The sequence below is a fragment of the Manis javanica genome, chromosome 6 (assembly GCF_040802235.1).
Source record: "Manis javanica isolate MJ-LG chromosome 6, MJ_LKY, whole genome shotgun sequence".
NCBI classification, from domain to species: Eukaryota; Metazoa; Chordata; class Mammalia; order Pholidota; family Manidae; genus Manis; species Manis javanica.
In genome coordinates, this window is record NC_133161.1 from 112,165,692 (window position 1) to 112,175,040 (window position 9,349).

The window sequence follows — 9,349 nt, forward strand, 5'->3', positions numbered from 1 at the left end:
TTGAGGAAAAGCACTTGTGCAATTTGAGTTTGAGTTGCAAGCTAAACTAGAGTTTTCTCTTTTTTTTTTGGAGGAAGAGAAATTTTAATTGAAAGTATGTGTAAGCAAGAGTAACTCCCACGACATTTGAATCCACCATGTTGACTGATGGATCACCTTAGTCTTCCTTTCCTTTGACACACAAGTATTCCTAAATAACCTCCAGCTTGGAACAGTTAAAACTGTTCCCTGGGGAAAGACTCGTTGCTCTAAATTCCAGCGATAATACTCAGACTGACGTTAGCACCGGCTCCACTGTGCACTCAAGTGGTCATCCTGCACGTAGACCTTGTGCTTCCTCTGTGCTTCCTCCTGCACGTAGACTCTGTGCTTCCTCTGTGCTTTCTCCTGCATGTAGTCCCTGTCTCCTTGCTTCTACACATTAGCAACCCTACACACAAAGCAGCCCAGAGACCCATGTGTCCTGCTCACCCTGCCACCCGCAGGACAAGTTTCTGTAGGTAAGATCCCCATAGTAAACCTCCGTGGAATATAAGCTGGACCTGTCAGCTGCTTTCTTTGGCTTTACAGTCTCCTCAGCCTTTGAGAGTGGCTTTTCCCCAGTGGAGCAGTATGCCAGGCAAGTTATGGTTATTTGGACTTGGGTATTTGGCAGACATTTTCTAAAAATGAACAAAGTAAGTGTTTCCTTTCAAAGAAAACAACAGGTAATTTTGTTTGTTGCCAATTATAAAATTTCAGCTTTTATATGAAAATTAAAATTTTAGAAAACTTTCTTCTGTCATTGTGAGCTTGGCTGCTTCTTCATGCTTCAAGACTTTTCTGAAAGGATGAGGGGAGATGTTAAAAAAGTAATATTTTTGATAGTGGATAATTAAATATAACATTTTATTTGGAAGATCATTTGAAAAATCAGCATAACTCAGTGAACCAACATTTTCCAAATGACCAATACATGGTGCTACAAACTCATGCCTGCACAAAAGATTATTCACTGGGCAACATAAACCAATAGATATTAATGGAACAGAGTGTATAACAAGTCCAATGATATATTTTCAGATTTCACACTGCAATTAACCTGTAAGAAACCACTGCTTTCTGAGTTTGGATCTAGTATCAAAAAAGACCTATCCATAGTTCTCTGAAAAGACTATTAAAATATTACTCCATTTTCTAACTACATATCTGTGTAAGACATTTTTTCTTCATCTCTTTCAACTAAAACGATTTATCCTAAGAAATTGAATGTGAAGCATGTTTGAGAATCCAGGTGTCTTCTTTTAAGTCAGATATTAAAAAGATTTGCGAAAATGTAACATAAATCACTTTTCTCAAAATTTTTTTGTTTGGGATAATTTAGACATTTTTTATGAAAATGTTAGCATGCAGTGGATTTAGTTATTATTTTAAGTGAATAAATATTTTTAAATGACCAGTTAACTGTAAGCCACAAAAACAGACCTTCTTTGGGGGTCCTCAATAATTTTTAAGACCATAAAAGTGCCATGCCAGAGACCTCAAAGTCTGTAAATTGCTGACCTAAATAATGCTGGGTTGCTTGACTCTTAATTTTCCTCTTCCAGCTACGACTCTCACCCAGGCTTGATTCTAGACTGCCTGCTGGATCAGTTCCAGTCATCTGTACAATGGCCTGGATGCAGTGACAGTCTCAGACATTCCTTGAGGTGTCATCATCTCTTACCTCTTCAGCTTTCCACCTGCCAGTTGCTAACATGTCTTTGCTTTTCTTCCTGACAGTGGTTGAACTCCCTCTTCTCACGTCCTGTGGAGACTGTATTTGAGTGAAATGTCCCAGTGTAGCTGTTCAGTCACCCAGGTACAGCTCCCTCCAACCAGAAGCCTGCGGGTGCCCTAGAAGGGCCAATCAAAGTGAGTTCAAGAGCCTCACGCTGCTTCTAGAAACCTTTCCTCTCCGCCATGACTGCTGATCAGCGTCCTCCTGCGTGACTCTCTCGCAGATAGGGATCTCCCATCTGAGGTGCATCATTCTTTCCTGAACAAATCCATCAAATATGTATACGCCTTTATCACAGGCACGTCTCCAGCTGTTTGTGTCAGCGGGGTTCCTGTGTCCCAGGTGAATCAGAGGATGAACATGCATGTCAACGGAGTGGGTGTTTCCAACGACACATACTGACATAACTGAGCCTCTGCTGTGACCTACCTGGACACCTGCAGCCTTATCGAGAGCTGTCACATCTGGAATATCACTGAACAGAGGTGTTGACTAGAACTTGCTTCTGGTGCTCCTCTGCTTCTGGTATGGGGTGAGAAACAATTTTGCATTAGGTCTCTGCTAATTCTACTATATGCCTGAAAAGAGAAAACCTACTCTAATGCTGTGAGCTCCTTTATGTCTGACCTAGTGCTCCCTGCATTTTGTTCTGGGCTAAGGAATCCTGGGAGAACCGTGTATTTCCTTCCGGCGCACTGCCTCGAACGGAACCGCGCCCTTCCTCTCGGCTCTGTCAGCCTTCTCCCCAAGGACCGCTGGCGACCAGCCCCAGGACACGCAGCTCTGGAGCCCTCTGGGGACATCTGGGCCTCCCCAGTCAGGCTTCGCTTTCAGTTTTTTAATCCAAGCACTCCTTTCTCTGTTCTGCCTTTTAAATATTCTACTTGCCATTTTAAACTAAAAACATAAGCTCTTTCAGAAGAAACATACTATATGTGGCTCACAAATAAATGAATAAGTGTGCTGCCCTTTGGCAAAATCTCTGGGGTCAGTAAATAGAGCAGACTCTGTCTCTAGCTGCAGGGTCAGCTACTATATTCTGGGAGAATTGCAGCATATACCTTGACTTCTTATAACTGTGTGAAATTCAGTGTTTACCAATTCTTTCATATTCCAAAACTCCCTGTGGCCTAACTGGAGGCAGTTTATCTGAGTCAGTGGGCATCTTATAAATAAGCTACAACTCTGTATAACTAAGTGTGAAGCTGTCATCAAAGTATATTTTGGAAAAGCCCTTGAGAAGCTGTTTTTATGGCAGCACCCATGATCACACATTTCACTTTTAGAGACTGACCTCCTTGGTGGGGTCACATCATTCTCTCTTGTAATTCAGAAGCTAATTTCTCAGCATTTTCCCTACGTTACAAGATCTTCATATCAATTTTTATTTTGGTCCCATCTTTATTGTACAAGTTCTGTCATATGACAAATGGATTAGACCACCCCTTACTCCAATTCAAAATCCAACCTCCATGTCACCTTTGTGTCTACTGACTGCCAGTGCTCCCCTGCTGACTCCAGGCCTCTTGTGGCAGTGCCTGCTACCCTTGTCTCTGCTAGTGGTGCTCAGTCTTTGGCTTTACCTTCCCTTTTCCCAGGTTAGACAGACGGGGACCAAAGCTCTACATGTATTGCTTAGGGAATGCTAGCAGACTCCAAAACTACAGTAATTTACAATAAAATTATATTTCTCACTCTCATAAGCCCACAGTGATTCAAGAACCCAGGTTCCTGCCATCCCGTGGCCCCTCCCCCCTTCAGGGTCTCAGCATTGTCCGGGGACAGCCAGCAAATGGTGAAAGGCAGGGAGGAGAAGACATGTTTGCTTCTTGACTGCCTTGGTCCTGAAGTGATATATCTACTTTCACACACATTCCGTTGGTGAGTCATCTGTGTTGCAGCATGTGTCAAGGTTTATCCTTTTTAAGGCTGAGTAATATTCCTTTGCGTGTATACACCACATTTTGTTTACCTATTCATCCATCAGTGGACACTTGGTTTCCTTTCACCTTTTGTCTACTGTGATTAATGATGCTATGAACGTGGGTGTATAAATACCTCTTGGGGTACATGCTCTCAGTTTTTTTGGGTATATACCCAGAAGTGGACTTGCTAGATAATAGAGTAATTCCATAAAAATTTTTGGGGAACTGCCATACTCTTTGCCACAGCAGCTATAATTTTTACAGTGAGGTAGCACAGTTGTTGATGAACAGTTAGCTGTCTTTGCAGCTCTCATGTTTGGTAGTTCCGTGACCTTGTCAAACCTCCATGAGTCTCATTTTCCTCAAAAAATACCTACGTCACAGGGTTACTGAGGGGGTTAAATAAGATAGCGTGTGTAAAGCCCTTAGCATTGTGGCTGGTACATAATATGTGATTAACACATAATTTTTTCCCTCATCCCCTCATACACACAATATCACTGTATCTTACTGTTCTTCTATTCAAGTTCCTTAGATATTTAATTGGTAAAAGTTAGGTACTCATGGATTAATGGATTATCCAGTCTAATCACACCAAATTTGGGACATGCGCTTTTAGGAGGAACATGTCAAGTGCTTGGAGGTTGAGCATTTCCATGACTGGCACGTGAGGAAGATACTCTGACACAGGGAAGACTGCAGCTCCACCCCTTCTGCTCATGGGAGGTGCATCCCTACTTGATTAGTGCTGGATCTCTGGGGAAGACTGGTCAGCAACTCAGTGACTAAGTCATTCTTAAGCTTCCCTCTTTGCAATTTTTGTATTTCTCCTCCTGCTTGAATACTTTTCAAATTCACATCTCCTTTGTTTCTCATTCTTTCAGACTGGCCATGCTGATTTGTTTAATAAACTAAGACTAACACTTGATACCCACCCAAATGCCAGCTCAGTAGTCCATGGGGAATGTTGGAGTCAGACAAAATGCTGATGGTGTCAGACAAATCAGTCCTGGCTGCCCTTTGCACTGCTCTGCTCCTCAACTTCACAATGGCCTGTGGGGGCCTCAATATTTTTTCTGCCAAAGCAGCCAGAGGCAAGGCCATTCTGTCTTCCAATCATCAGTTGGTGTCAGGATTTTGATTCTGGCCCTGATGCCACCCATCATTAAGGAAGTAGTCACCAAGGACACTCATTTCCCATCCAGGTGTTAGTTTCTTTCACTTGCAAATTTAAAGAGGCAAATTAGACTGGGAATTGAAATAGATTCTCTTGCAGGCTTCTCAATCTCTAAAGAGACTATATGTCTCTGCTTTCCTTGGCAGTTTGAGGGGCTGTGTGATGTCTTCCACGCCTTTTATCAAAGCTAAGGAGACATTTACCAGCAGGAAGACATTTTTCCTCGCACACAGATCTGCTCGTGATCAAAATGTTTGAGGATTATTGTGTTCTTACATGGCAATACACAATCAAACACCAGATGCTCAGCATTCAAAACTAAAAAGGCAGCTGAACAATTTGATCTCTTCCATCCGATAAACTGTTAACTGATAGGCTAACACAGAAACTTGACAATGGCTCAGCCTGGGCTCCTCTCAGATGGACTGCCCTGGAATCACACACAGAGCACTTGTGAAGTGGGCAAAACAGAAGCAGCAGTTGAGTTGGGGAAGTCTGAGTGGTGGGGATCGGGGGACATGAGCTGTACTTCCCTACGTACAAGACAGCAGATGCTGACGTACTAACAACAGAGCCCAAAGCACAAAAGCAAATGGAAATGGATAATGCCAGAGAGGCCAATGACACTGTCATATTTTCCCTAGTGCTTTTAAATGGAAATGTAAAATAAAGTTACAACTTTTTTAGCAGAAGGGAAAAAATTAAAATTCTGCAACAATGCCAATAGATGTTTACAAAGAAAAGAAATGTTGTAAAATGATCTCCATCTATTTGGGAAAAGCATCAATTTCCTCTGCCATAGGAAATAATGCCATGGAAAAATGCATTTCCTATGGCCACAAAATGCCATAGGAAAGAGCATTTAAATATTGATGTAATAGATTGTTTGTAAACAATCATATTTTGTTGCATTTTTAGCAAATGAATAGGTTACTTGTTTATGAGAATCTATGCTGTTTATTTGCTAACCTCATCTTTTGGATTTTCTCAAGAGTTAAAAAAATGGGTGTCCTCTGATGTGGCCTAAACTGATCGCGCAGAAAACCCACCCCTGGTTCCCTTCCCCTTACTTCTCTCAGGTCGTCTCATCAGCAGGGATCCAGTACTCACCAGGCGCATCCAAGTACCTCTATCAACAAGCAAAATGATTTCTTACATTCATTTATACTAGAATTTTACTGACTTCATGCTTTCTACCTCCAGAAGCTCTGCATTTGAAAGGAAAGCGTTGTTTGTGGGGACCATGGCTAAACTTCAGAAATAGGTCTCAAATCAGGGAATTCTGGGCAAAACGGCACCTGGCTTGTTTAGAGAGATGATGAAGGACAGATGAAGCCTTGAGTCATGGCACTTGGTTGACTAGCCTTCTGCCCACAATTCAGGCATCTTGCACTGTACATGTAACATTATCTTTTCTGTTAACTTTATAGGAACTATGAGCTGGGTTTGAGGCTAAATTAGGCCAATATATATCTCAACTGGTGGCTTCCAATTCATGCCCTAATAAGTGAGATCTAATATGATTTGTCTGGAAATTTGACTGTGAACTTCCTCTTTCAGCTTCCGCTTTCCTTCTCATCAGCCTTGGCAGACGATTTTGCAGCCAGTTTTAATCACTTTAGGTAATCTCTCCGTGCTGAACAACCACTGCCATTAAAGCCTCAACATAGCAGCACAGACTCCATGTCCCTCAGAGAGATGAGTGAGGGAAGTCTGAGTCAGCTTATTTGAAATATAACTTCGAACACACAAAACTGCAGTTATTCTATTAACACCAGGAGTCAGTGACAAAAATTAATGAGAAGCCACCTTTCAGCTTCTATTTCTATTTGCATATGAAGGCACACTTGGAGTCACATAACAATTGTTTTGAGATGAAAAGAAAAGGAGGATCATGAGGATACCCTGCACATTTCAAGGGGAAAAGAAAATCTAGTTTGGGATGGGGAGGTCACAGGGCTTTTTCTAGATGAATTACTCCTGAGGTCTGGGGTGGGCAATGCGGTGGGGGGTAAACTTAAGGTAGGAGGGTGAGAACCTTCCCAGGGGATTAGCTCGTCCCCTGCGCTTGTCCCTCGGCCAACGGTTGGTCTCCCTGCTTCCACAGAGCCAAATCTCTAGGCACTCTGTGTCTCCATTTTCTCATCCTAAAAGGGAGCTTTCTTTTCAGGGTAATAAAGTTGAAAGAGAAGTGCTGTATGAGTCTGAGGAGTCAGCACACTGGACATGAGAACCCAGATGTCGGCCATCATCACCGTCTTGGCTACGAGTCCTCTTTGTTCTTTTCTGTTTCTGTCCTTTTCAGCCAAATTTAGATCCTGAGCTGTCTTTAAACTGGGATTAGCATAACTCAGTGTTCTTGGAAAGTCTCACTGAGTAATAGACACTCTGGGGCATCTCTTGATGTTTAATAGATGTCAAATAATAGTAATATGCTCTTATTAAAAATGTTAGTTTCCTGAAGTGACTCAGAATTGACTTGTTTTTCTTTCTGCACATAGAAATATATTGTCTGTGCAATGGCACCCCAGAAATACTTGGAATGGTAATTTAATAATTGCACAATAAAACCCAGTTTGTACTTTAACAAATCATATAAAAATAACCTTTAAGTTTGAAATAAACTTTATCTTATAATCAATTTTTCACCTTTTTTTCATGTACTTTTAAAAGTCAGAAAAAAGAGTGAAATTCTTTTGCTCAATATATAACAATCAAAGTTTTATTAAAAACAGTCCTAATTAATTGGGTATATCTGACTGGCTTACTCCGTAGAACAAAAGCTGGAGGGTTTACCTAGAGCTGATGAGCTCTGAGTTTCACTTACAGCTGTCAACTCTAAGTGTGGTATCAGGTGTTAACACAGAAGTGATGCCTGGTAAAAAATTATGAGAATTAGCTAAGTGAACCAATTGAAGTTATTCCTACAAAGAAGGGTATGGCAGGTTAAACCTGAACAATATGTATGGCTTTCTGATAATTATGATATCGTATGATTCCTCATTTAGAACATACATAATTTAAGATTGGGTTTTCTCACTCTCTCTAAAAGCAAGTATTGGGAAAAGCTCAGAATTCATGCCAGTGAATCTAGATTTGAGTCTTGGCTCTATGATTTCCTCACTGTATAAATGAGAACACAATAGATTTTGTACTCTGTAACCTGAGATAAAATGAGTTCATTCTAGTCTTCTTATCTTTCAGGGTTATCATGATGTTAAAAAAAGATAACATGATATTCTTTGTAAATTGTAAAGGACTTTATAAATGATGGATTCTATTTATCAATACATGTAAGGAAACAGTAGGCTTAGGGTGGAAAGGAAAAAGTAAGGAAGGAGCGAAAATTAAATATACTTTTAAGTCATCACTGTGTAGCAGGCATTTTTGAATTTTTTAGCACCTTTAATTTCCCCACATTGTAAATGAAAGGGTAAGCAATCTCTCAATTTCCAAATGACAAAAATAAAGGTCAGAGAGCTAATGTAACTGAAGACCACACAGCTAGTAAAGCACTGGAGTTATTACTTCTTTTATTTTATCATCTCTCTCTTTGAGCAGAACCCTGTTCATCTTTCAAACACAGTTCTGCAATGGAAAGGCTGATATGCAATTATTTGCTTATTTGTTTGACCAATAAACTTTCTTTCTCCTTTGTTTAATTTTTATTTGAAGTATCTTAAGACATATTAAGAAAATATTTACCTTTTTTTTGGAATATTTATCTTTCCTCAGATAATCATGAACTATTATAATTAACTTTCATTTATGTATTTACTTATTTTTATTGAGGTATAATTACCATAGTACAACACAATGATTCAATATTTGTCTATATTTTGAAATGAAATCACCACAATAAGCCTAATTAATACCCACCACCAGGTTCAATAAACATTTTTTTGTTCATCGACACCAAGTCATTGTTCTTGGTTCTGTTGAGGGAACAGCAACAAGTAAAATGCAATCCTTGTGATTATGAAGTTAAAATCCATGGTCTACAGTCAATTCTTGGCTTTCCTTGCTAATGGCAGAGTGAAGAATAGTGGAAAACACTGGGATAGAGGCACTCTAGACATGGTCTGGATTCTCAGACCATGTATGAAGTTCTCTAATTTGTTGCAGTTTCTAGTAAATTAAGAGCCAAGTAGAAATCTTTGTTGTTCTTTGGTTGAAACGCTAAAATGAATCACCATACTCTTTGGTAACTGGAGTCTTAAGAGAATAAACAGAGTTGTTCTAAGAGTGCTGTCTCTGGTGTCAGAGAGCTCTGTGTTTAAATTCTATCTACACTTACCGGTTGTATACACTTGGAAAGCTTTCTCCAAGCTTCAGTTTCCTTCTCTGTAACATATATGTTTAACCGGAGAAAAGGAATAAACTCCAACTCCCAAGGCTGTAAAGAAGATTAAAAGAATGAGGGTGTGTGTTTCTGCATGTGTGTACATGGTTTATTATGTATGTTAAACACTTAGCACAATGCCTATT

The 9,349-nt window shown here is 40.2% G+C and overlaps 1 long non-coding RNA gene across 1 annotated transcript; it reads left to right on the forward strand.

Moving 5' to 3' along the window:
* The first annotated feature begins 453 nt into the window (after nt 1-453).
* LOC140849973 (uncharacterized) lies at nt 454-7,430 on the forward strand. The gene is made up of 3 exons (XR_012132502.1): nt 454-500; nt 1,762-3,640; nt 7,032-7,430. It is a non-coding gene; the product is annotated as an uncharacterized lncRNA (long non-coding RNA).
* Nucleotides 7,431-9,349: the final 1,919 nt, after the last annotated feature.